General features: G+C 36.7%; 1 protein-coding gene across 6 annotated transcripts in view; it reads left to right on the top strand.

The window, feature by feature from the left end:
• Positions 1-26984, top strand: part of FUT9 (fucosyltransferase 9) — a 210507-nt gene that overhangs the window by 145545 nt on the left and 37978 nt on the right. The window contains exon 1 of one of the 6 annotated variants that reach the window (XM_008516088.2): positions 7169-7325. The exons of the other annotated variants lie outside the window; for them this stretch is intronic. The gene's annotated coding sequence lies outside the window, so the exon portion shown is untranslated. Of the gene's footprint in view, positions 1-7168; positions 7326-26984 lie in introns of those variants that run through there. 6 annotated transcript variants of the gene reach the window in all.

Raw genomic sequence — 26984 nt, forward strand, 5'->3', positions numbered from 1 at the left:
AAATGTCTTTTTTTGGAATAATGTTATATTTGACTTTTTAAATAATTCTGACATGCTCTTCTGAGCTCCTGGTAGGAGCCGTTAGTATTCACTTTTAACAAGCTTTTTTTTTTTTTAATTAGTTGAAAGTTAAAATTAAAGTCTTATCATTTTGCTTCTTAATTTTTGTTCCACTTTTCTCAGTAAATAAGAATCATTAAACTTAGAATGCTATTGACTGAGAAAAATAAAATATTTCCTGCACTATTGATTTTTTAAATGTGGTATTTGAGCCATAACAGATAGCTAATAAATATATGTTATGCTATACGTTTACTTTGTGACCTTTTTGCTTTCAGCTTAAATGCTTCTATTACTGAACCTGAAAAAAAAATTCCTGAAAATGTAAAATGATTACTTTAAAGTTGAGACAGGAAAAATAATTAAGAATTTAAAGATGACTTCTGGGGCCAGAAGTTATTGGATGTGATTCTTAATTTCTAATAAACAACCGTGTAACTTCTAGTTTTGAGAATTGAGATAATAATGAAAGATCTTGAATGTTCTTAAATCAAATGCCTAAAGCAACCTGATGGCAAATATATGTAGGAGTCAATAAAGCCAGTAATGAGAGGGAGTGTAAATAAGGAAACAGTACAATCATAAGATCTCATCTAAGTGAAATGGGTAGTATTTAGAAAAAACCTACACTTCTCTTGTGTGTTTCTCTTTTACTGTCACATTGCTGCCACACTCAAAACACTTCTGACACCAGATGTGTGGGGATTTTTTACACACCAAGCAATTCTTTGTGACACCAGCTGGGTGTCCTGTAATTTAACTCAATTCTGACACTATCTTCCTGGATATAGCATGAGACCCCACAGGTTCAGGGTTGGGCCCAGAAGTCTCTCATCCACTTCAGATGCCAGTCCCAAGTAGTAGTTCTCCAGATTACGCACAACTTCTGTCTGACTTGGCTACAAATTGCAGCTTCCCATGACCTCCTCCCTCTAGGATTCAATTACTTGCTAGAACAGCTAAAAAACCTCAGGGAAACTCTTACTTATGCTTACCAGTTTATTATATACTAAGGGATATAATAAAGGGTGCAGAAGAAGAGCCCGATAAAGGGATACACAGGACAAGCTATGTGAAAAGAGGCACAGAGCTTCCATGCTCTTCTAACATACCACTCTCCCAGCACCTGTATGTGTTCACCAACCCAAAAGCTCTTTGAACCCCATACCTTTGGGGTTTCTTGGAGGCTTCATCACATAGGTATGATGGATCGTTAACTCAATGTCTAGCCCATTCCCCTTCCTGGGGGATAGGAGATGGAGGCTGAAATTTCCAAGTTTCTAACAATGGTTTAGTCTTTATGGTGTAGGGGAGGAGGACATTTCCTCTCCCCAAATCGGGGTTCGTCTAGCTGGAGAACGAATTAAATTCACATGAGACAGAATAGCAAGAGAAAATTAAACAAAGCTTTATGAGGAACCATGGCCCGGGGCCTTTCTTCCCGAAGGAAGAAAGGGCACCGAAGAAGTGGGGTGTACATAGTGGATATATAGCCCCCAAACGGGGTGTTTCACATGTGATTGAAAAGTCCCTTTTACAATAGTCACGAGGCTGCTCTGTCAGCACAGCACTTGATGGAAACGGCAGATAGGTCTGCTGTCTCAGTGAGCACCGCAGGGTGGCAGGTGTGTTGCCTCGGCCTGGGGGTGGTCACAGATGAGCGCCGCAATCGGTTCCTAGCCTAAGGAAAGATGCTTAATCCTTAAGAAATGCCAGCGTTGGGAGGGGGAGGGAAGTCAGTTACAGGAGGTTACCAGACTAGCACAATAAAATGCAGATTTTAAGTCCTTGCCTTTGGTATTGATTAAGAGTTTTTGGAGAGTAGGTCATCGCCTTTCTTCTTCCTGGTACAGAGAGGGAGGCACCTTTTACAGATAGAGATTTAAACCTTACAAATGTAAACGTGTCCTAACAAAGGGCAAGTTCCATTCCTCCTTCCCTGTCCCAGTTTATCAAAAGCAATCAACCTCAAATAATCCTGATACCAAAGAGACATATCTTGGGGTGGCCAATTCCAGGTCCCCACAATGGTAACCAGCTTTCATCCAGGAGCCCACCCAGAGTTGCCTCATTAGAACAAAAGACTCTCCTAGCACCCAGGAAATTCCAAAGGATTTAGCAGCTCTATGTCAAGAACTAGAGTCAAAGACCAAACATTAGAACAAAAGATGTTCCTAGGGTTCTTATTACTTCGGAAATTACAAGGGTTTTAGGAGTTCTGTGCCAGGAACCAGGGACAGAGACCAATATAAATATTCTCTATTATTGCACAGAGAGGCAGTGGAAGACTTTAAGCAGAAGAGCGGAATGGTCTGATGTGCAATTTAAATTCTCTGGCATCAAGGTTAAGTTTAGACTGTAAGTAGCATAAAAATATAAGCAAGAAGAAGTTATATCAGTACTCCAGAAGAAAAACGACAATGACTTGGTTTAAAAGCAGCCTTGAATAGGGAGAGAAGTAGTGAATTCTATGTATAAGTTGAACATAGAACCAACTGAATTTCCCGCGGAAATGGATACAGGTGTGAGAGCAAAGAGTGACATGCCCAAATATATCTCAAAGTTGTAGCTTGAGCAACTGAAAGAATGATGCCATCAAGTAAGATCAGAAAGGCACCAGGTGGAGTTTGGTAGAAGATAAAGATTTTGTTTTCAAACATAACGAATTTGACATGTCTGTGGGAGATCCAAAAGGAAAGATCAAGTAGGCAGCTTGAAATATGAGACTAGAGTCCAGGGGTGAGATCTGGTCTGAAGATGCACAATTGGTAACTTTATTCATATATATGGAACAAAGGAGGATATGAGAACTAAGCTCTAGGACACTGCAACTTGAATGCTTAATAAGGCTGGGCATAACCAAGAAAGGAGCCAAGAAGGAGTGACTAGTTAAAGAAGGAAAACTGGGAAAATGTGATATTTTGATCCAATTGCAGCAAGTTTTCACTGGAGGAGGGAGAGCATAATTTTATCAAATATCACTCATAAGTAAAGTAAGAGTAACTGAGATGAGGATAGAGAATTGATCATTGAATTTAGCAAAGAGGAGAAGAATTTCATGAAGTAGCAAAGGAAAGTGCCTGATTGGAATGCATTTAATAGGAATAGAAATAGAAAAAGTGAAGAAAGTGAACATATATACAACCAATTTGGAGAGTTTTGCTGCAAGGTAGAATATAGGAAAGGATCAGCAACCTGCAGGGAAGTGACATCAAGAGAAGTTTGTTAGATTATTTGTTTTAAGACGGGAAACTTCTTTGTATTATGATGGGAATAATACTATAGAGAGTAGAAAAAATGAATGATAATGGAAAGAAAGGGTCTCAATGTTCTTGATTAGGCAAGAAAGGATGGGATTTACTGTACAAATCAGGAGACTGACTTTAATAGGAATATAGCTCATCTATGGCAACAGGCAGGAAAGCAGGGTTTACTGATGTGGATGCTGCTAGGTCTGAACAGAAGGTAGTGGAAACCTGTTGACTTTCTCTTCTTTACATATATCATTTCATTTAATCCTCACATAATTGCTTTGAGGTGGATGCTCTTGTTTTCCACATTTTACACTTGAGAAATATAACCCTTAGAGAGCCTAAGTAACTTGTCCAAGATCAGGCTGTTCATAAGTGGTAGAGCTATATGATCTGATTTCAGAGTCATTGGTCCTGACTAACACGTTGTGTACCTCACACTATTGTTGATAGGACACTGCTGATCAAAGTGGTTGGTTGACATTTTTGAAGATGTGACTTATGATCTCTTTATTGTGGGGAGGTTAGTACTGATAGTAGGACGTTTTCAAGCTGAGACCTAAAATTAACCTCTCAAGAGGTCAATCTGAAGAGTTTCAGAAAGGGTCAATAGTAGTATTTTTAAGAACATCATATATAATGGTAGCTTCTTCTCCAACAAAGAGTATCAATAACGGTTAGAGTCTCAAAAAATATTGTGCAAGGCACATAGGCTGGGGATACATAAAGAAAGAATACAGAATGCATTCTTCACAAATCTTATGTTTTATTCATAGAAAATGGATAATAAACAAGTAAAAAAATTAATAAGCAAGATGGTGATAACTTCTATGAAGTAAAAAAGCAGAAAAATATGAGAGTCCTTGGGGAGAAGAGTGCTACTTTAGGCAGGGTCAATGTAGCCCTCTCTGTAAAGGTGGCATTTAAATTGTGACCTGAAGAATGAGAAACAATCCCTCTAAAACCTAGGAAGAAAATTCCAGAAAGGACAAAGGCTGTAAGGAGGACAAAACTTGATACGTTCAAGGAACAGTAAGGAGACCAATGTGACTGGAATGCAGAATGAGAGGGAGACTGCTATCAAATGAAACTGGGAAATTGCCAGTGGCCAATTCTTACAGATTTGATAAAATGTCTGGATATTTTTGTCACTTTTTAGATTAGCGCATGGCAAGCCATTGAAATGTTTTGAGAAGGAATGAGAGATGATCTGATGTATGTGGCCATTAGAGTTGTTGCTCTTAAGAGTAAGAATCGGCCTTTACTTTGGCCCTTATAACAAAGCTGCCCACTTTTGCAGACTTGTACTAAAAAGGATGACTCTAGGCATAATCAATATTTTTCTCATAAAGACTTGAAACTTCTCCAGGTACTTGGTTAAAATAGATGGTTGAGACACCAGAATTTTCTCCTATATACGACAAAAAAGAGTTGTTTGGAGCTGAAAATTTTGAAGAGTCATCACCAATTCATATAACAAAAAGAAAAATATCTTTCTAGAGTGCCTTCCCTCTAGAATACATGTGATGATAGTCAAAAAGCTTGCCAGCCCTCTGCCACTTCCCCAGAAACAGCCACTGAGAGGGAAATGTGTACAGAGCTATACTGGGGAGTGTTCTGGGGAATACCTACAAAGGAGCAAGAGAAGCAAGACTGGGTAGAGGGAGAAAGGAGATCTGCCATGTGGCCTCACACAATCATTAGGAGTTCTGGAGATGAGATGGCACTTCAAAGATGACCTGCATTGAGGCAGGGGGGCCAGGTCTTTGTACTCTCACCTTGATGAGATTGTGAATCCAGGAGCAAATTTGGGAGAAGCATTCAGCTATGTAGGGACTCAACTGTGAGCTCCAACAGCCACAGCAACTGGGGAAATGAGTGAGTGCCAAAGTCCTAAAAGAGGGAGCTGAGTGTTGCCCCACAGTGTCCACTATAGTGACCTTACCAAGTAGTGAATAACTGATCTGCTGATGGGTAACTTAGTGTCGCCCACGGAAATGTGCAGCAGATATGATCATGTCAAGTCTAACACCAAATTAAATTGTACTGATGGTTTCAGTTGCATTAAAAATTCACTCCCAGTTAAGTATAGTAAAATAATGACATTATCATAGAGGATAGGGTTATTTGAGGATTCAGTGAAATAGTGCAAATAAAATACTCAGTATAGTTATGGGCATATAGTAAGTACTCAATAAAGGCCAGCTAAGTTAAGTAGATGAAATGAAATCAAAGCTTTTAGAAAGTCATAGCTTCTGTTTTATTATTGTCACAAGTGTGTGTGTGTACGTGTGTGTGTGTGTGGTGTGGTTTTGTTGCTGCTTGTGTTTGGTTTTGTATTTTTTTTTATTTAAGATTAGAATTAGATGTTTATCTCTCAGGAAGAAGTTTTATTTACTGTAGAAGTGCACAATCATTTTAAATTTAGATAGTTTATTCCTCTCTTTAGATTTTCTTAATTGAAGAACTATTCTAAAATGAGTACACATTATAAATAAAACCTTTTCTCTCATGTTCAAATCTCTTTTCTAAGGCTGTGTTTACCAAATTTTTCTCCTCTTCTCTTTAAAACTGTTTATGATTTTGACTCATTTGGGGAAATTCAAATCAACATTTTTTTATTGTGTTGAGAAACAGAAATTAATTTCTTATGGTAAAGATGAGCGAGAGATTACTTTCTGCCAGCCAAATAAATTTGGAATAAAGTTGAGTGAATGATTTTTTTCATTAGCCTGTGAAAAGGCTATTTATTTCCACATGTAATTATAAAATAAGTAATTCTGACTTAATGAAATAAAACCAACCCTGAAAACAAATAGGACTCATTTGCAGTTCCAGCTAAATTAGATACCGAAAAATGCTTGCATTCTGGTGTGTTTTGAAATGACTAATGAAATTACAAATATAATATTTCAAAGAACAAGGATAAAAGCTTTGATAGAGAAGGAAACATATGTACATACATAGTATCTCAGGAAGTTCCAACTCACTTTGTCATTTTAATCTTTCTCTTGTTTATAAGTCAAAGATGTGAAATCACATAAGAAAATTGAATCTCATGGTGATGCTAAATTTCATGGGAATGGAGTATATAAATAGTTTACAATGTACACAATAGGTCAAATTGGTATTGTGATTCCATGAGAGTCAAATGCTTTATTTGATAAATGCAGAAACTCAAGCTTGCCTCTGGCAGAAGTCTAAAATAGGTTATAAATAAGATTTAATGTTAACAGCAGGGATTTATAGTAACCATAAACAGAAAACAACCCACATTAATATGTTAGGATCATGAACTACATTACATCAAAATCAAACTGTTCTCTTTTTTTCTTTAAAAAAGAATAGCCAATGAACTAGTCAAACCAGTTAAACTGGAACAAAATCTCCTTCACACACACGCACACACACACACACACACACACACAAACACACATACTGTTGGATTGGAATAAAATAAGAAAACATTATTACTGTCACTTAGAATCGTTGCCTTATAGGTTGAAGATAATAGTTTTCCCATGGTTTCTGTTGCAAGTTAATAAAAGTCCAGTAAGTATGTAATAATGACAAAGAGCTACTATCCTGGGATTAGAAGGAAATATATTTTCTAGCTCTGCATTCAGACAACACATTTGAAACCCTGGAGAATGAGGCATGTGGGGATTGCGTTCTGAGTCAAGTAGAAACTCAAAAAGAAATCCCAGTTTTCCATAAAACTCTCCTACTTTCTCAAAGTTACTCATAGTCTTGATTTAGATGTAAATCAACTAACTGTCGATTGTATGGGGGAACGGTATGTGGTTGCTCCTCTTGCTTTTTTCCTTCTTTCTTCCCCTAAATCTCCACTGTTTTAGTTTCAGTCCTGAAAGAAGAGCATGAGACAAAGATTTCATTGCCAGTAATTTTGAGGAGCATCTGATCCTAAGAAACAGGAGTACGAGACAGGACAAGTCAAAAAGGAAAGATATGAAAGCTTTTTCCAGTATCCACTGTCAAGTTGGCCACCAATAGGTAACTGGCACTCAAGCCCATGGCACATTCTGAGGAGCCTTACAAAATGTGTCAAAGCTGTTTACCTAGGAGGTGAAAGGCAAAAGCATTTATCTGTCAGTTCCCACCCCATTTGGACAAGGTTGACTAGATATTAGCTGCCCAGCACTTATGAATGCTTTGCAAGATCCCAAGAATGTCCCACACTCAGTGTGTCAAGGGAGTCTCAAGGCAGTAAGGGGTTGGCGCATGTCCCAAGGAAAGGCACTGCTGGGTTGCATCTGCCACAACTGGTGGAAGGCTGCCTGGCAATGGTCACCTCACTGCAGCAAAAGTTGAACTGCTAGGTGGGGCTCAGAGCATGGTAAGGTGGGGCATAGGTGCTATCTAAGACACCCATCCTCTTCCTCATGTAGTCTAGTCTCTTTTAAGCTCTACATTTAGGTCTCTGTTGCTATTCTCTGCAAACTGAGGGGATTTTATATCAGATGCATGACCTTTATTTTTCTGGAGCCAGATGAAAGCAAAATAGAGATATCTTTAACATTAAGTACTTTAAAAATCCAAATAGTAGCTTTAAAAGAGGGTCCATGAAGCAAAATTTTGAATCCTCTGACATATTCAAGGGCTCCCTTCTCCTCAAGGGGTGCCCATTCTTGGTTTTCTCCGACTTGTCCCAATCCTTAAATTAGGCAGCTGACCTGAAACATTATCCTGAGATCCTGTCTTAAAACAGCTAGCAGAGCGAAATTTTCTCATACTTAAGACTACTTTTGGTTGACTATTGTTTGACAATTCTAAAGTTAGAAAATATGGCCTCAAATCACAGGAATAAAAGGTTTCCTTTAATGTTTTCTTGGGGACACTCCCATTTACCACCATATGCATTTTTAGATCCGTTTTGTTCCTGCCAAAATGCTTGTTTGAGATGTGTGTGGATCTGAATACAATTTCAAGTGATTGTTTGGTCTCTGTATTTGGAAAACAGCACTACATCACTGAGACATGCTCAGTTTATTAACTACACCATCCCTGTAAACTTTTACCCCTTTCTTGAAAATTAGAGTCTCAGCAGGGTGAGTTTCTGCATCACACTACCAGAGTTTAGACACTGTTGCCAAAAGTCAAGACAAGAAAGAAAGGAACCTAGTTATTGAAAAGAACTGGACAATCATTGCAAGTTTAAGGCTAAGAACTGACAACTAGCAGCTAACAAGCAGGTTTAAGTCCCTAAACCAAAGATTAAATCTCTAGGGTACATTGGTATCCATGCTCAATCTCAGTAGCTTCAGCTTTACTCTTTATTCAACTATTTTATATATTTACCACTTTACTCTTATTTAACTATTGTGCAAGGTGATGCTATTATTACTCCAGAGGCATTCCTCTTTTCTTTTTATAGAAATGTGTTTAGAAGTAGAAAATCAGATACGTACGTCACAATTCCAGGGTCAAGTGGCAAGTCCCGGTAGATCTTCAACAAGCCTCAAGATTCTCATTTTGTAAATACCATTTGTCCAAAAGGATTATCACCATGGAGGACAAAATAAACAAAGAGCGATAATTCTCATTCTTGAGGAGATGTCTATATAATCTGAGGACATAAAAGAGCCATGCACAAATATTTACATAATATATAAGTAAGTGTGAAGTTTCCCAGTATCATTGAAATACAAAAAAAAGAGGCCAGCCCTGTGGTCAAGTGGTTAAGTTCACGTGCTCCACTTCAGCAGCCTGGGGTTTGCTGGTTTGGATCCTGGGCATGGACCTACACACTACTTATCAAGCCATGCTGTAGCAGCATCCCACGTAGAAGAACGAGAGTGACTTACAACTAAGATATACAACTATATACTGGGGCTTTGGGGAAATCCAAAAATTGTTAAAAGTCTGGGGTCTAAAATAGATGGTTTTATGCATTTGGGAAAGGACTTATAGGGACTGGGAGGTTTGAATTTGGACTGGTGGAGATGGGCAGAAGATGCATTCCTTGTACGTGAACTGTTCCACAATGCACACAGCGTTCTGTCCAGCCACAATGACATTTTTCTATTTCCTTTAGTTCCTCTCTGCTGCTTTTTCTCAGATCATGAGGGGCTGGCTCCCACTTGTCGTTGAAGTCTCCTCTTAAATATCCTGGTATCATCTTTTTTACGTAGACACTAGTTACTCTCTAGTACTATGTTTTATTTTCTTCAGTAAACCTGCCTTAACTGATACTGTCTTGTTTACTTGTCTTTAATATATTGTCTGCTATCCCCCACTAAAATGTTAACTGCGCGAGGGAAGAGAACATCTCTATCTTCTTTACTTGCTGTATCAACAGCAACTTGAATATACTCAAAATGAAGTTGGTAACAAATCATATTTATTGAATGAACTGATGAATCTATGACATATAACCACATGACATTACCTCTTTCTGGGTGAGAGGCGGAAATTGAACAAGTCTTTCTCTCAAAATCTTTGCTCCCCAGAGGTTTCCTTGACTATGTCTTGCTTCATTTAAAGTCTATTCAATAAAAACAAAAGAGAAAAATTGATGAATATGTTATGAGATAAAATATTCTTGCATCTGTCTCTTAAAGGTATGAATTTGGCAAGATGGAACACCTGGTCTTTTATTTTTACAATATGATCATTTAACACGTATTATGGACATTTAAAAGAAAAATCCTACAGATTTTCTTTTGTTTTCTTCAACACTGTCTTTTTCAGAAGATCTACTATCATCTTACTGCTTTGCTAAGAGTTTTAGGTTTTTAAGTAAATGTGATTGCCACATTGCTGTCATTAAAAGTTTCTTTTAAGAAATCATTTGCATAACAAAGTAGTTAATAATTGTTTGTGTTGATTGTTGTTTAGTTTTTCTAAAGAGAAATGTGGAATTTTATTCTGTGAACCAAGACTAAGAGAAATATAAGAAGTGTTTATTAAGACTTCTAAAATGAGGAACTTCTTCCACTGGTTGAGACAGGAAATATGGAATCTCATAGCCCAGTAAATCTCTCACTTGCCTTTGAAGTTATAGACCACTACTTGCCCCACCTCTTTCATCAAAGCAAAAGAGATGTGATTGGTTAAATGCAAACTCTTCACCATACCATAAAACAACTCAAATTAATGTCCTTGTATTTAAAGAGCAGCACACCATTAGGAAGAGATGTTAAAGACGCTTAGGTTACTATTAAAGAAAGGATAGCTGAGTGTTGTTAATAACTGTTTTCAAGAATATAAATAGCTTTGCAAAAAGGTTGACCAGATGTTTTCCATCTACATGGTGACAGAATCAAAATAAGTGGTTGCAAATTACAACAAGAAAGATGTAAATTATACCTAAAATAAGTGGTTGCAAATTACAACAAGAAAGATGTAAATTATACCTAAAAAAGCTTCTGTGCTGGAGAAGGCTGTTGAAATCTAACAGTTATTTTTTACCAGTTAAGCATAGAATTACTTGGAGGCAGAGGTTAAACAAAATAGCATCTACCAGGGTTTTTCTCCTGGCAAGAAATAGACACAAGGATCCCCAAATAAAAAAGGCTGACCACTACCACAATCACAAGATATACATATTGTATTCTTATTTTTCCCCTTTCATTATTATGCTTTCACTTGAAAGCAGGAAAAAAAATGATAAAGTGAACCCAGGAAGTGTGACTAGGTTAAACAGATTGAAGAAGATGGAAATAAATGGAGAAGATAAGAAGAATTTACAGAAAGTAATCTGTGAATAATAAGAAATCCAAGGACTTCTAGACAAGTCCAGTTTTGAAGTCCTGAACAAATTATCTAAATAACATCCCAAACAAAAGCTCCTTGAAACTGAATGCAAACCATTTCATATATATGCTTTCTCTTTTCTTTTCTTTTTTTTTTTTCATGATAAAGGTCCAAAGTGTTCGTCTATTCCACAGGGGTAGTTAATTCCAAAATGTTTCAGGATCTGATACTAACCATGGCTGTGGACAAATTGTACTGCTATGCCAATGACAACTTTGCTATCACAATTGGAGTTAGCTAGATTGCAGGACTTCTTTCTTGAAACTGGTCTGAAAAACTGTCTCAACAAGTCTTTCAGGAACTATTTTAAGCTAAAAGAATGCCCTTTTGGCTCCCACTTCCCTGAGGCTATAGTTTAGGAGATAAATCCTAGAGCTCATCAAAGAGAAAAAATGGTGCCTCTCTGAGGCCCTGACCCATATCCTTCCCAGCCAGCACACTCAGTACTGCCTTTATTGAGTAAAGGCAAGGAACTGTATTTTCATTTCCTCTCTGCCCCGCTCTCCTCTTCTCTCAGCTAAGTACATCCCCAACACTACCTTGTCTGCTAAGAAATATATAAGACATACAGTCACTTTGAAAGAGACAGAGAAAAATTACTACAGATTCAGTCATCGAATATTGTACCTACTCTGTGGTTAGCAGTAGTAGCTATTTATATACAGATGTCATGGGCACCTGGTTTAGTGTTGATTTAACTAGCAGTAAAGGGAAAACATAGAGTTGGTTGCTTAAAAGTACTCTGGCTTTCCACCTGAGTCATCAGATATCAAGGAAAATAAATAAATAAATGCACATTATGGTTTAAAATAAGTTCTACCTGATGCTTTAAATCAGGGGTTGCAGACTTTTTCCATAGAGGGTCAGATAGTAAATATTTTAGGCTTTGTGGGCCATAGGGTTTCTGTCACAGTGACTCAGCTCTGTCATTGTAGCACAAGAGTGCCCATAGATAATACATAAATGGATGATGTGGCTGTTTTCCAGTAAGATTTTATTTACAAAAACAGGCAGTGGTTAGATTTGGCCACCAGGTGTATTGTTGACTGGCCCTTGATTGAAACAGTCCCTTTTGGTGACTTTAAATTTTTTATTCTCTCAGATGTTCTTCTCTTTCACCTGCTTGTCTCAAAATTAGATAATTGAGGGTAATTTATCTGGCTTTAGATAAAGCCCAGGAGAAGGAGGGGAAGCATCTTGCTGAGCTCTTTCAGCCTCAGAGCCATGCTTATCTACCTGCTTCTGGCTTGTCCTGTTTGATTAAGTTTGAGGCCGGAATAACTATGACCTTAAACTTCCTGGTAAGGACACTTAGTGGAGCTGCTTGCCTGCCATGGATTCCCTCAGCTTCTCAGGTGCTATGACCACCAGGCCAGGCAGTCAGCTCTGCCGCCTCACAGGGCCACCTCACCATCTCATGGCATTTCCCTCTGGCAAGCTTCCCAGCCACATCTGCACCCGCCCCTCCCCCCATATCATATGTGAACCAAGGGCAGCTTGGGGAAACTGTCCTTCAAGATCTCAGGTGTCTGACTACACCAGCCAAGTTGACTTTGATGGCTCCTGTGGTTTTTAAGAGGCCTCTCTGCTTCCTTCTGTTTCTAATATTACCCTCAATTATCTAACACCCCTACTTGGGCCAGAGCCCAGAGAGCTTCCCTCAGCCTTTGACGTTAATATGTTAAAAAGGGAGTAAAGGCATTAGAAAAACCTTCTCTTAAAATATTAACTGAGCTTACATCTTGTACTATATGTCAGAAGCTAAAAATTACATTCTCCTTTCTCTTTTTATTTCTTCTTGAATAAATCCTAACTCACCCACCCCACTCCACACCTAAGACAGGTTAAGTAGACAGGCCAGCTGGGATAAAGGTCATGCATTGAGAAAGTTCAAAAAGGAAAATGTGTATGTAGTTTCAAACTATTACTCTGTTATATGTTACTTTATATTTCTTCACAACCAATCTTTCTAGATGGGTGCTTTTATTCCAGTCTAGAGATGAAAACACTAAGGCTCAGAGAACATGCTAAAGTTTGCCCAGCTACCATACAAGACAGCAGGAGATACACCTCAGTGTCTGCCTCCACTCCTAGCTGCTCGTGTTCACCGCAGTTCCTGAAAGACACAGGATGCTAACTAGTGGTGAAGAGCATGGGTCTGTGTTCTGGCCCCAAACCCGCCAAATATTAGTTCTGACCACTTGGCCAAATTCATGAACTCTCAGCCTTTGCATAAAATCACTGGGATTAAATGAGATAACAATAGTATCAGCTATCTTTCATCAAGCCCTGACAGTGTACCAGACAGTTTCTAAATACTTTGATTCATTATCTCATTTAATTCTCAAAACAACCCTGTAATGTAAGTATTGAAATTATTCTCATCTTATAGACAATGTATAGTAAAGTCCTCAGCAGGGAATCTGCCACATAGTAAATGCTCAATAATATTATCGGCTTCTTAATTATTATCTTCTTAATTATTACTCTTCCTTTAGAATCATACCCACCAGAACACTTATACAGACATCTGTTCCCTCAGAGCAGAAGCAATTCTTGCTAGGTAGCCTTTGTTTGCTTACAGTATGGAGGAGAGAAGGGCGCTCTCATTTTTAAAATGACTATAAGAGTGTCAGACTTAAGAACAAAATTCAATGTCCACCTACACAGCCATTCTGCTCAACTTCTGTTGCTGCCTATCCTCCTGGGGTTCAGGGCCCTAGGACACAATGCCAGTGTGATGAAGTAAGAGGAGAAAGTAAAAGTACATATACCAGGATGGTCAAAACAAGCTGCTGAGTCAATTCAATATCCAGGCAAGACTTCTCATTTCAATTTACATTTCTGTTTGAGTTATCTTAATTTTGATCCCCTTGATGAGTTGAATTTGGACTTTTTTCATTTTGAATTCATAGTATCACAACTGTATTTCTCCATTTCATGAAGAGAAGAGCAATTGTATTCTGGAATGCCTTGAACCAGAAGCCAAAATATATGGTTTGAAATTCCTAGTGTCACTAAATATGTGATATTAGTAATAATTTAACTTTTACCTCTCTGTTTTCATAACTCTATCAAGCTATAAAATGACACTGTCGGATTAGATTATCACAAAGATATCTCCCAGCTAAAAATTGTTTCTTAATTATTTTGTATTGCTATCAACACAAACGCTCACAAATCTCTTCATCTTTAGTCGATGTAAGACTTGCAAATATTTCCATTGTCAACCATCTGACAATCATTAATTAAGGAGATTCTAACTCTAGGCTTTGAATAATGCCTTCATTTTTAGAAATAATTTTTTATGAGTCTCAATTCCTCATTTGATTTACTATTTAACTGAAATATAAATGGAGGAATATGAACTACAATATCTAAGGGTCTTCTAGCCCTATCAGTATGTAACCATTTAACATAATAAACACCGTGGAAAAGCACCAATTTCCCTTCTCATTGCTGCATGTGATTTGGCTTTTGAACTGTGCCTATGTTTGCTTCACACCAACATTTACTGTTGGCAATTCGTGGAGTCACATTGTGAAAAAAATACTATATTCTTCTGCTTTAAGGATCCCATTTATTTTTGGATTTCGCAGAGTTGCCATCTAACAACAACAGCAAAACTTTTGCAGTTTCCCTAGCTTTGGGATCTCTAGAGGATCTGAGTCTCATTTAATACCACAAGGAGCAGAAGCCTCACTCTCTGAAAGCATTGAAATTGTTATGGTTAGAAATTTCCAGCTATTAGGAGCTCGGGTATCATCATCCCATGTTGCAAATGACCATAAAATATTTGTCCCTCTCCACTCCAGAGAAAGAAAGAAAAAAACTATAAGGTCAGAATGTTTGCTTGAATGTTCTTTTATTTATTTATTTAGTCATCTACTCATTTAATAGATATTTATGCCTCCCATATGCCAGAAACTGTGCTAGTTAGCTAGAATAGAAAGTTCAAATAAATTTGGTTCATGCTTCCATGGAGCTTAGGGTCTAACAGGGGAGGAACACAGGCAAATCCACCACGGTCTCATTATAATGCAAATGCCGTGTCAGAGAGATGGACAGCAGCTATGGGAGCACAGAGGAGGAAAGCCTCTCTTGTCAAGATAAAATCTTTTAAAGTACATAGTATTCAACAGGATTGGTATCTTACTTTACCACTTGTTTTTTGGCTTATACGTTCTTTAAGAGAGCTTACTTATATTTATTGTAACATCCATTTATAACACTGTCACATAAACACAGGAACTTAAAAATATTTAATGAGCATTTGTTCTGTGCCAAGCTCTGGGTCAGTTAGTTTGTCACCTGTGAGAAAAAATGGAATTTCAGTACACGAGAATGATGAAAATTAAGAAAATGAAAATGAGTGAAAAGTCACTTATTCCCAAAGAGAACACCTGAAAAATGTTTTCCGAAATTGAAGGTCAAAGAGGGGCAAAGCACATCAGAGAAAATGAGTTTCTTAATCTCATGGAGCCAGATTTGCCTATTGAGCATACAGTTTATGACAAAATAATTGTCCAGTAATTACTCTAAAAGATGGAACAAAATCAAATTAAAATGGAGCAAATTGCCTTTTGCACTGTGGCCAATGACAAGTAATGACACATTCATGCTGCAAAATACCACTTTCTTCTTTGTGAGAAGCGACTTATTGCTTGGTAGTTAAGTGACTAGGTTACCTCATGTAAAATCTCCTGCAACCCTCTCTCTCAGAAAAAGTACAAAGTTTATTCTCGCTACTGCCATATGTGACCATTTTATATTCAGTAATGAAAAAGTGTATGTCTTAAGCCATACACATGTATGTGTAACACGTATTATAGGTCATAATTACCAAGTGCTTGCTATGTGCCAGGGAGTGTTTCAGATAATTTACATGTATCAATTCATTTTACATGCACAAATCTAGCAGGTAGGCATTCTTCTCATTGTTTAGATAAATAAGTGAGATATGGAAAGGTTGAGGATATTGCTCAAAAATTTCACGGAGAGCAAGCCCTAGGTCTTGGATTCAAAACTAGGCAGGCTGTGTCCAGAGTAGGTGTTCTCAGGCACAGAACAATGTGTCATGTGTCCCAAATAATCTAGAAGTCAGTGAATGGTTTTTCTTTTTCCATGTTTTAAAGATACAATCTAGCACATATCTCACATAGCACAAAGTAAAAACAAATTTGAGTCATAGATGAATACAAAGTGAGTGGAGTAGTTGTTATTTTTTTAATCTACAACATTTAGATATTATTTTCCAAGTTAGAAAGAGACAAATAGACGACATTGGAGGAGAGAGGAGACCTACTGGTGGCTCAGGCACCAAAGGGAAAACATTCAGGATGTGTTTCTCTGCTTTCTAGACTCAGGAAAAAGATTTTTGTCAGTGTACTTACAGATAAGCAGTTACATTAACCTAGACACACAGGTAACTGACTGGCAAGTTCATTCATTCAGAAAGGGGGATATGAATTTTAGTTGATTTCATTCATATAAGAAATACTTATTGAGCAACACAATCAAGCAACCACTGTGACAGACTTTCACATTGTCTGCAGGGTGTGAAAATGTAGGAGACTTCAAAGAAGGATGTATTATTCTGCTAGGGCTACCACAGTAAAGTACCAGAGACTGGGGGCCTTATTATTTTCTCACAATTCTGGAGGCTGGAAGTTCAAGATTAAGGTGTCAGCAGGGTTGGTTTCTGCGGAAAGCTCTCTCCTTGAATTACAGATGATCACCTTCTACTGTGTGCTCACATGACCTCCTCTTTGTGGGTTTGTAGGGTAGAGGGAGAAGCATAAGCCCTCTGGGGTCTCCTCTCATAAGGACAAGAATCCTATCTGTTCAGAGCCCCACCTTTATAACCTCATTTAACCATAATTACTTCCTTAGAGGCCCCATCTCCAAATACAGCCACACTGAGGGGTTAATGCTTCAACATATGCTTTTGAGGAGTATATAAACATTCAGTCAGTAATAGGAGGTAATCTGATCCCTTTAAAAATAAATTTAAAAATTTCACTCAGGGGAAGTGACATAAGAACAAAATCAGAGGATGTTATTGTACTGTTGCTTTGCTGTGGTTATTTTTAAAAATACATGCATTGAGATGTTACTATATTTGAAAATCTTGATGCCATGGACAATTCTGGGAAAATGCATATAATCAAAATTAACTCAAGTACTAGAAAAAGATCAAATACATAAATAAAAGAAATTGGAAACGTTATCAAATAACTAAAAAAGATGAGGATGACAGCCAATTGGTTTCAACCTCTCAAGGAAAGATAATGTTTACACTACAAAATCTTCTCAGTAATATTACCTGATGCATAAAATAAATATTAATATCAACAGTTAGCATTATTTTGCACTTACAAATTTTCTAGAAACAGTGCAATGCTTGTATTATTTCACTTAACTCTTTATATAAATAGCCTAGCCTTAATACCAAAACTTAATTAAGAGGACCCCATAACAAAAAAATACATAGTCACTTCTGGGTACATAGGCAAAAATACCTAAATAAACATCAGCACTAATTTGTACAGACAAATAGTATTATACCAATAATTTAAGAAAGATTTAAATAAGGAAATATATTAATATCATAACACAGCAAATACCTAATACCAAAAGTCATAGGATACTCTTAGTAGAAGAAAACGCATTTAATTAAAATAAGCAAATGAAAAAACAGAATCAGTAATTGATTTAAAGGTGAAATGGAAAGCAACTTCCTTGACACAAGACAGTATCTCCATCTTATACAATTGCCAGAAGTGACAAAAGTCCTTACAAATAGAAACGAGTGAAAGATACCAAGTCATTCTTATTACTTAACATTATTCCAAAAATTCTGTCATGAAAAATTTGTTTTACCTATTGAAAATTATAAAGAAAAACATTATTATTTACAAAGTCTATGCATATATATCTTAAAGACTCAATAAAATCAACACAAAATTCTTAAAATTAGTAGTTCTGTAAAGTGTTCCAATAAAACATAAACGTGCAAAATCAAAGGGCAGAGTTTGGAAGAGAGGGCGTAGGAGGATCCTGAACTCGCCTCCTCCAATGGACGCAACAAATCTACAATTATCTGTGGAACAATTTCCTCTGAGAGAGATGTGGAAACTGAATGCAAGGAACCTCCGCACAGACGGACAGCATAGACGGGATGGAAGAAGCAGAGATACGCCCCGCTCAGGAAAACAACACACCCTAATGGTGGAGTTCATGGCTGGGAGCGATCTTAAAGGTACGGAGCTTTTCCTAGAGGAGCGGGGAATATGAGTTCCATATTAGGCAGTCCAGCCCTTAGACCCGGCACAACAGAGATGAGATCCCATAATACCTGGCTTTGCTGGCCTTGAAAACCAATGGGGAATATGCCCAGGAAAACTACAGAACTCCAGGGAAAGAAAAACCTGCTCTTAAAGGGCCCACCCACAGACTCACGACCCCAAAACCAGCACAAAGTGTACAGTCCACTGGTGAAAGAGACTCACTTACTAAGTTTGGAGCACATCCTGGGGAGGCAGGAGGTGGGTGGGCCCACCTCCTAGGACAGAGTCACTGGTGACCGCCATTATTGTCATCTATTTCAGTCGTGCTGACACAGACGCTGGAGGTGCCATTGCAATGCTTCCTCTAGCCTGTGAGCACAGGATTCTGCTCCACCCAGTAGAGCATGTGAGGCAATTGAGCACAGCCAGGAACCAGGCAGCCTGCCCCGGGGACTGGCATCATCCACCAGTGAGCCCATGGTGGACACTCACAGCAGTGGGGCATGTGGGACTGCAGCAGCAGGGTGTGTGTGCCTGCAGCAGACTTGTGCTGCTGGCCATCATAAGCAGTCACATGGGGATCTGCCACACCTTCCAATGCCTGAAACAATTGTGTGCTGCCCTGCCCCACACATCTGTGCTATTAAGGTAGCAGTGTACCTGCAGGGAAGCATAACCAGATCTTGTCAGAGGCCTGCCCCACCCCAAAAGCAAGCTGACAGCAGCTGAGTGCTGCAAGAAGCCACTCCAGAGACCTGCAGCAATTGTGAGCCACCAAGCCTAGCAGTCAGCCACACTGGGAGCCTCACTCACTTACCAGCAAAACGGGAACAGTTGTGTGCTATTAGACCTTGCAGCCAGCCATGCTTGGGGCTTGACCTGCCCAATAAATTGACCATAGCAGCTGCATGTGGCCAAGCCTTAGAATCAGTCAGCCCTGGAGGCCAGCCTAGCCTACCTGTGTGCCTACAGCAATAGCAATCCTGTCACAATAAAAGGGAACATAGAGCTCACAGAGGGGACACTCCTGGAGTATTTGGCATGGGTGACCAGAGGGGAGCACAGGATGTTGCTGGGGCCCGTGAGACATCTCCTGCATAAGGCCACATTTCCAAGACTGGGAGATGTAGCCAAGCTACTTAATACATAGAAATAAGCAATGAGAAGTAGGCAAAGTGAAGAAATAAAGGAACATGTCCCAAATAAGGCAATAGGACAAATCTTTAGAAAAAGAACTAAATGAAACAGAGATAAAGAACCTACCTGATAAAGAGTATAAACTAATAGTCATAAGGATGCTCACTGGTCTAGAGAGAAGAATAGATGAATACAGTGAGAACTTGAACAAAGAATTGGAAAATATTAAAAAGAACTAATCATAACTCAAGAATATAATAGTGGAAATGAAAATTTCACTCGAGGGAATCCACAGCAGAGTAGATGTCACAGAAAAACATATCAACAAAATGGAAGAAAGAGTAGACAAAATCACCCAAGCTGAATAGAAAAAAGAATTTAAAAGAACAAGGACAGTCTAAGGAACATCTGGGACAACATTAAGCATACTAACATCAGCATTATAGGTGTCTCAGAAGGAGAAGAGAGAGACAAAGGGGCAGAGAATTTATTTGAAGAAACAATAGCTGAAAAGTTCCTTCACCTAAGGAAGGAAACAGACATCCAGGTACAGGAAGCACAGAAAGTACAAAGAGGCCCACACCAAGACACATTATAATTAAAATGTCAAGAATTAAAGATAAGGAGAGAATCCTAAAAGCTTCAAGAGAAAGACAACAGGTTACATACAAAGGAAACCCAGTAATACTATCAGCTGACTTCTCAGCAGAAACCTTACAGGTTAGAAGGGAGTGGCATGATATATGCAAAGTACTGAAAGGAAAAAGCCTTCAACCAAGAATACTCTGCTCAGCAAAGTTATCATTCAGAATGGAAGAAGAGATAAAGAATTTTCCAAACAAGCAAAAACAAAAGGATTTCATCACCACTAAACTGGCCTTACAAGAAATGTTAAAAGGACTTATTTAAGTGGAAAAGAAAAAGCCACAAATAAGAATAAGCAAATTATCAAGGAAAAAACATCACTGGTAAAGGCAAATATACAGTAAAGGTAGTGGATCAACCAACAAGAAATCTAGTAGGAAAGTCAAAAGATAAAAGTACTAAAATCATCTATATCTATGATAAAAGGTTGAGGGATACACAGAAATAAAAGAGGTGAAATATAAAAAACATGAAATGAGGTTGAGAGAGTAAAACTGTAGGACTTTTAGTAAGAGGTGGAACTCAAGAGATCATCAACTTAATATAGATTGCTATTCACATAGATTATTATGCATGAACCTCATGGTAACCACAAACCAAAAACCTATAATAAATACGCAAAAAATAAAGAGAAAGAAATTCAAATGGAACACTAAGGAAAGTCATCAGATCACAAGGGAAGAGAGCAAGAGAAGACAGGAACACAGAAAAACTACAAAAACATCAAGAAAAAAAGTGATAAAATGTCAACAAGTACATTCTTATCAATAGTTACTTTGAATGTAAATGGACTAAGTTCTCCAAAAAAAGACATAAGGTGGCTGAACAGATTAAAAAAAAACAAGACCCATATATATGCTGCATACAAGAGACACACTTCTGACCTAAGGACACTTTCAAACTGAAAGTGAAGGGATGGAAAAAGATATTCTATGCAAACGGAAATGGAAAGAAAGCTGGGATGGCAATACTTATATTAGACAAAATAGAATTTAAAACAAAAACTGTAACAAGAAACAAAGAAAGGCATTACATAATGGTAAAGGGAAAAATAAAACAAGAAAATATAACACTTGTAAATATCTGTGTACCGAACATAGGAGCAACTAAAAACATAAAGCTAATATTAACAGATATAAAAGGAGAATTGACAGTAACACAATAGTAGGAGACTTTAACACTCCACTCACATCAATGGATAGATCATTCAGACTGACGGTCAACAAGAAAACCTTAATCGACACATTAAATTGACCTTAAATGACACATTAGACCAGATGGACTTAATAGATATATACAGAACATTTTATCCAAAAACTGAAGAATGCACACTGTTTTCAAATGCACATGGAACATTCTCCAGGATAGACCACACATTAGGAGACAAAATAAGTCTCAATAATTTTAAGAATATTGAAATAATATCAAGCATCTTTTCTGACCACATGGTAAGAAAGTGGAAATAAACTACATGAAAAAAACAGGAAAAGTCACAAATACGTGGAGACTAAACAACATGCTACTGAACAACTATTGGGTCAATGAAGAAGTCAAGGGAGAAATAAAATATCTGGAGAAAAATAAAAATGAAAATATGACATGCCAAAATTTATGGGATACAGCATAAACAGTACTAAGAGGAAAATTTATAAGAGCACCCCCCTACCTCAAGAAACAAGAAAAAATCTCAAATAAATAATTAACATTACACCTTAAGAAACTAGAACAAGAAGAACAAATGAAGCCCAAAATCAGTACAAGGAAAGAAATAATAAAAATCAGAGCAGAAATAAATAAAACAGAAACTAAGTGCACAATAGAAAAGATCAATGAAACTAAGAGCTGGAAGATAAACAAAACTGACAAACCTTTAGTTAGCCTCACCAAGAAAAAAGTCTCAAATAAATGAAACCAGAAACAAAAGAAATTAGAATGGACACTAGAGAAATAGAAAGGATTACAAGAGAATACTACAAAAACATATACACCAAAAAATTAGATAAGCTAGAAGACATGGATAAATTCTGAGAATTATACAACCTTCCAAAACTGAATCAAGAAGAAATAGAGAATCTGAATAGACCAATCACTAGTAAGAAGATTGAAACAGCAATCAAAAACCTCCCAAAAAACTAAAGTTCAGGACCAGATGGCTTCCCTGGAGAATTCTCCCCAAAATTCAAAGATTGAATATGTATCCTTCTCAAACTCTCCCAAAAATTTGAAGAGGAGGGGATGCTTCCTAACTTATTCTATGAGGCCCACATTATCATGATACCAAAATCAGACAAGAACAACAACAAAAAAGAAAATTACAGGCCAATATCACTGATAAACATGGATGTAAATCTCCTCAAATAAAATGTTAGCAAATCAAATACAATAATGAAGTAAAAAGATCATACACCATGATTAAATGAGATTTATTCCAAGAATGCAAGGATGATTTAACAAACACAAATCAATCAACATGATTCACCACATTAACAAAATGAGGAATAAAAATCACATGATCATCTCAATAGATGCAGAGAAAGCTTTCATCAAGATACAGCATCCGTTTATGATAAAAACTCTGAATAAAATAGGTATGGAAAGAAAGTACCTCAACATAATAAAGCCCATATATGACAAACCCACAGCCAACACATACTCAACAGTGAAGAACTAAACACTATCCCTTTAAGAACAGGAACAAGACAAGGATGACCAATTTCACCACTCTTAGGTAACAGAAATAAAAGGGATCTAAATTGGAAAGGAAGAAGTAAAACTGTCACTATTTGCAGATTATATGATTTTCTATATAGATAACCCTAAAGAATCCACCAAAACACTATTAGAAATAATAAACAAATACAGTAAAGTTGCAGGGTACAAAATCAACTTACAAAAATCAGTTACATTTCTATATAGTAACAACAAAATAACAGAAAAATCAAGAATATGATCCCATTTACAATTGCAACAAAAAGAATAAATCTAGGAATAAATTTAATCAAGGAGGTGAAAGACCTGTACAGTTAAAACTATAAACATTGTTGAAAAAGTCAATGAAGATACAAAGAAATGGAAAGATATTCTGTGCTCATGGATTAAGGAATTAACATAGTTAAAATGTCCATACTTCTTAAAACAATCTGCAGATTCAGTGCTATCACTATCCAAGTCTCAATGACTTTTTTCATGGAAATAGAACCAAGAATCCTAACATTTATATGAAACAACAGAAGACCCTGAATAGGGGCCTGAGAAAAAAGAACAAAGCTGGAGGTATCACTCTCCCTGACTTCAAAACATACTATAAAACTATAGTAGTCAAAACAGTATAGTACTGGCACAAAAACAGACACACAGATTAGTGGAACAGAATTGAGAACCACAAAATAAACCCACATGTCTATGGACAGCTAATTTTTGACCAAGGAGCCAAAAACATACAGCGGAGAAAAGAAAGTCCCTTCAATAAACGGTGCTGAGAAAACTGGACAGCCACATCTGAAAGAATGAAAGTAGACAATTATACTGTACACAAAATGTAAATAAATAGATCTTGGATGTAAGACCTGAAACCATAAACCTCCTAGAAGAAAACACAGGCAGTGCGCTCATTGACATCAATCTTAGCAGTATCTTTTTGAATGTCATGTCTCCCCAGGCAAGGGAAACAAACAAGCGAAAAATAAACAAATGGGACTACATCAAACTAAAAAAACTTCTGCACAGCAAAGAAAAACATCAACAAAATGAAAAGACAACTTAATATTTGGGAGAAGATATTTGCAAATCATACATCTGGTAAGGAGTTTATATCCAAAATATATAAAGAACTCACACAACTCAACAAGAAAAGACAAACAACCCAATTGAAAAATGGGCAAAGGATCTGAACAGACATTTTTCCAACAAAGATATACAGATGGCCAACAGGCACATGAAAAGATGTTCAACATCCCTAATTATCAGAGAAATGCAAATCAAAAGTACAATGAGATATCGCCTCATGACTGTCAGAATGGCTATTATTAAAAAGACAAGAAATAGGAAATGTTGGAGAGGATGTGGCAAAAAGGGAACCCTCAACCACTGCTGTTGGAAATGTAAACTGGTGCAGCCAGTATGGAAAACAGTATCGAATTTCCTCAAAAAATTAAGATTAGAACTACCATATGATCCAGCTATACCACTTCTACTATTTATCCCAAAAATACAAAAACAATAATTCAAAAAGATGTTTGCATCCCTATGTTCATTGCAGAATTGTTTACAACAGCCAAGACTTGGAAACAACCTAAATATCTATCAACAGATGAACGGATAAAGAAGATGTGATATATGTACACAATGGAATACTACTCAGCCATAAAAAAAGATAAAATCTTCCCATTTGTGACAACATGCATTGACCTTGAGGGCATTTTGCTAAGTGAAGTAAGTCAGGTGGAGGAAGCCAAATACTATAGAATTCCACTCCTATGTGGAAGGTAAACAACAACAGCAGCAAACACATAGACATAAAGAGTAGATTGGTGGTTAACCAACAAGAAGGGAAGAGGGGGGAGGGTGAAAGAGATAAAGAGCACATGTGTCTGGTGATGTTTGTTAATTGGATTTTGGGTGATGAGCATGATGTAGTCTACAGAGAAATCAAAATATAATAATGTATACATGAAATTTATATATAATATTGTAGACCAATGTTACCTCAATAAAAACGTTTTTAAAAAAGAAAGAAATTTGACAAAAATAATTCCAGTGTCATCTGGAAGAATAAACAGGTTATATAAAATTGAAGAAAATAATTATCAGGGGGAAATTAATACATACAATTTAAAACATGCTATGATGCTGTAATCAACAGATAGATCAATGGAATGAAAGAGACAGTCTTGAAGAAAACTCATTCATATACCTGAAAGTGCTTGATAAATAAAGCATCATAAAACAGTGTGCAAAGGAAAGATTATACAACAAATATTTTTGGGAGAAATGGGCTAAGTATTTGAAAAATATATTAAGTTGTTCCTTACCATATATAAAGTATAAAAATAATTCCAAAGAGTTAGAAAATGTAATGTAAAACCAATTACAATTAAAACCTAGAATAGTTTATTGATTTGAAGCAAAAGAGGAAAAAGATATATTTAACTATATGAAACTTAATAACTTTTGCATACAAAAAGTGTTAAAACAAAATCAAAGGACAATATACCAAAAACTTTGAAACAAATATAAAATCGAAGAATATTATTGTGAATAAGTATAAGCAATAAAAAGTTTCTTCAGTTCAGCAAGTTAAACAGTAAAAGAAATTTGGAAATTAGACAAATGGGCAATCGATTTATAAATAAATACAAATAGCCAATAAACATAAGCTTACTTCACTAGTTACCAGAAAAATAAATTAAAACTTAACAAATTATACATTTCTTATCAAATGCAAAAAAAGCACATATACTTTAAAAGATAATACTCAGTGTGTCTACATTCTCTTGAGAAGAGTTCTTTCCTTTTTAAGGAAAGATCTGAGTTCTCATATCTTTACTAAGAGTGCATAGCCTTGAAATTGTTCATGCTCTTTCATCTAATTTTCCCCTTTCTCCAAATCAATCCTAAGGAGATAATCAGAATTGTAGTTATAAATTCATTGTGTAAATTGCATATTGTAGTACTACGTATTTATATTAGGAAAAAGTAAAAATAACCTTTATGACCAACAGTTGGTGAATGGGGAATAAATTACAGTATTCATACAGTGAAAGATTATCTTTCCATTAAAAATCAAGTTTTTTTCTTGGTGACATGAGCAAATGCTCACAACTTAAAGTAAAAAAAAAGTAGGAGAAAAAAATTCTAATTATCTGTTCTCACTATTGTTTAAAAAAATAGCATAAGCTGTTGGTAATTGAAACTAGATAGGTAAAGAGTTAAGATAACTAAGCAAATCTGTATAATAAAGACTAGAAAGAAAGACACAAAATATTGTTATTTCTGAGAGTTGCATTATACAGTTTGATTTATTATATTTGTTATTTTCAAAATTGTATGCAGTAAACAGTAAGCTAATACAAAGGATCAGATTGTCAAACAACACTCAGTTCAATGAAAGATTGTGTTCAGTATCAAGGTTTGTCAATAGTGTAAGGATGCAATCAATCAAGAGTCAAGGAGCGATCTGAAACATCCTACTAGCCACCATAGGCTCTCCTTTTTGCATCTCTGGTCCACAATAATAGAAGTTCCCAATGTCACCTCACACAGTGAGGATCATTTAAGTTATAAAACATGTGTATTTTATACTTGAGAGTTATATAGCTTATGTGACATTCCCCAGGGATCCATGACTCATAAATCCATCCAAGTTTACGTTTGTTTACAATATGCAATCCTAAACCAAGGATATCTTCCTCAAAATATTTCATAGATAAGAATTCTCCCTTTCAGCAAATATTATTAGTCTGTTGGCCTGGAGGTCAAATTATATGTTTACAGGACATTAGTCCAGGTCACCTGCCTTGCTCCCTCCCACTCCCCAGGAGCATTTCCCTGATAATCCGGAGGGATCACAGCCTAGCTGCTTTAATTCCTTCCTCCCTAACGTTACCTTTACAATAAGTCTTTTTCGAAAGAGAGAAAATGTAAGAAAAAAAAAAAAGTCACAAGGTTTATCACAAATTGAAGGAAAGCAAGACCAATATCAGTGATAAGTTAGTGGTTCGTTACAATAATCCAGGAAATAAGTGATGCAGGCGTAAACAGTGAAGTGACAATAAGATGGAGAAAGGGAGTAAGATTTAATAAATACTACAGCATTTCAGTTGGTTAA

The sequence above is a fragment of the Equus przewalskii genome, chromosome 9 (genome assembly GCF_037783145.1).
Source record: "Equus przewalskii isolate Varuska chromosome 9, EquPr2, whole genome shotgun sequence".
Classification (NCBI taxonomy): Eukaryota; Metazoa; Chordata; class Mammalia; order Perissodactyla; family Equidae; genus Equus; species Equus przewalskii.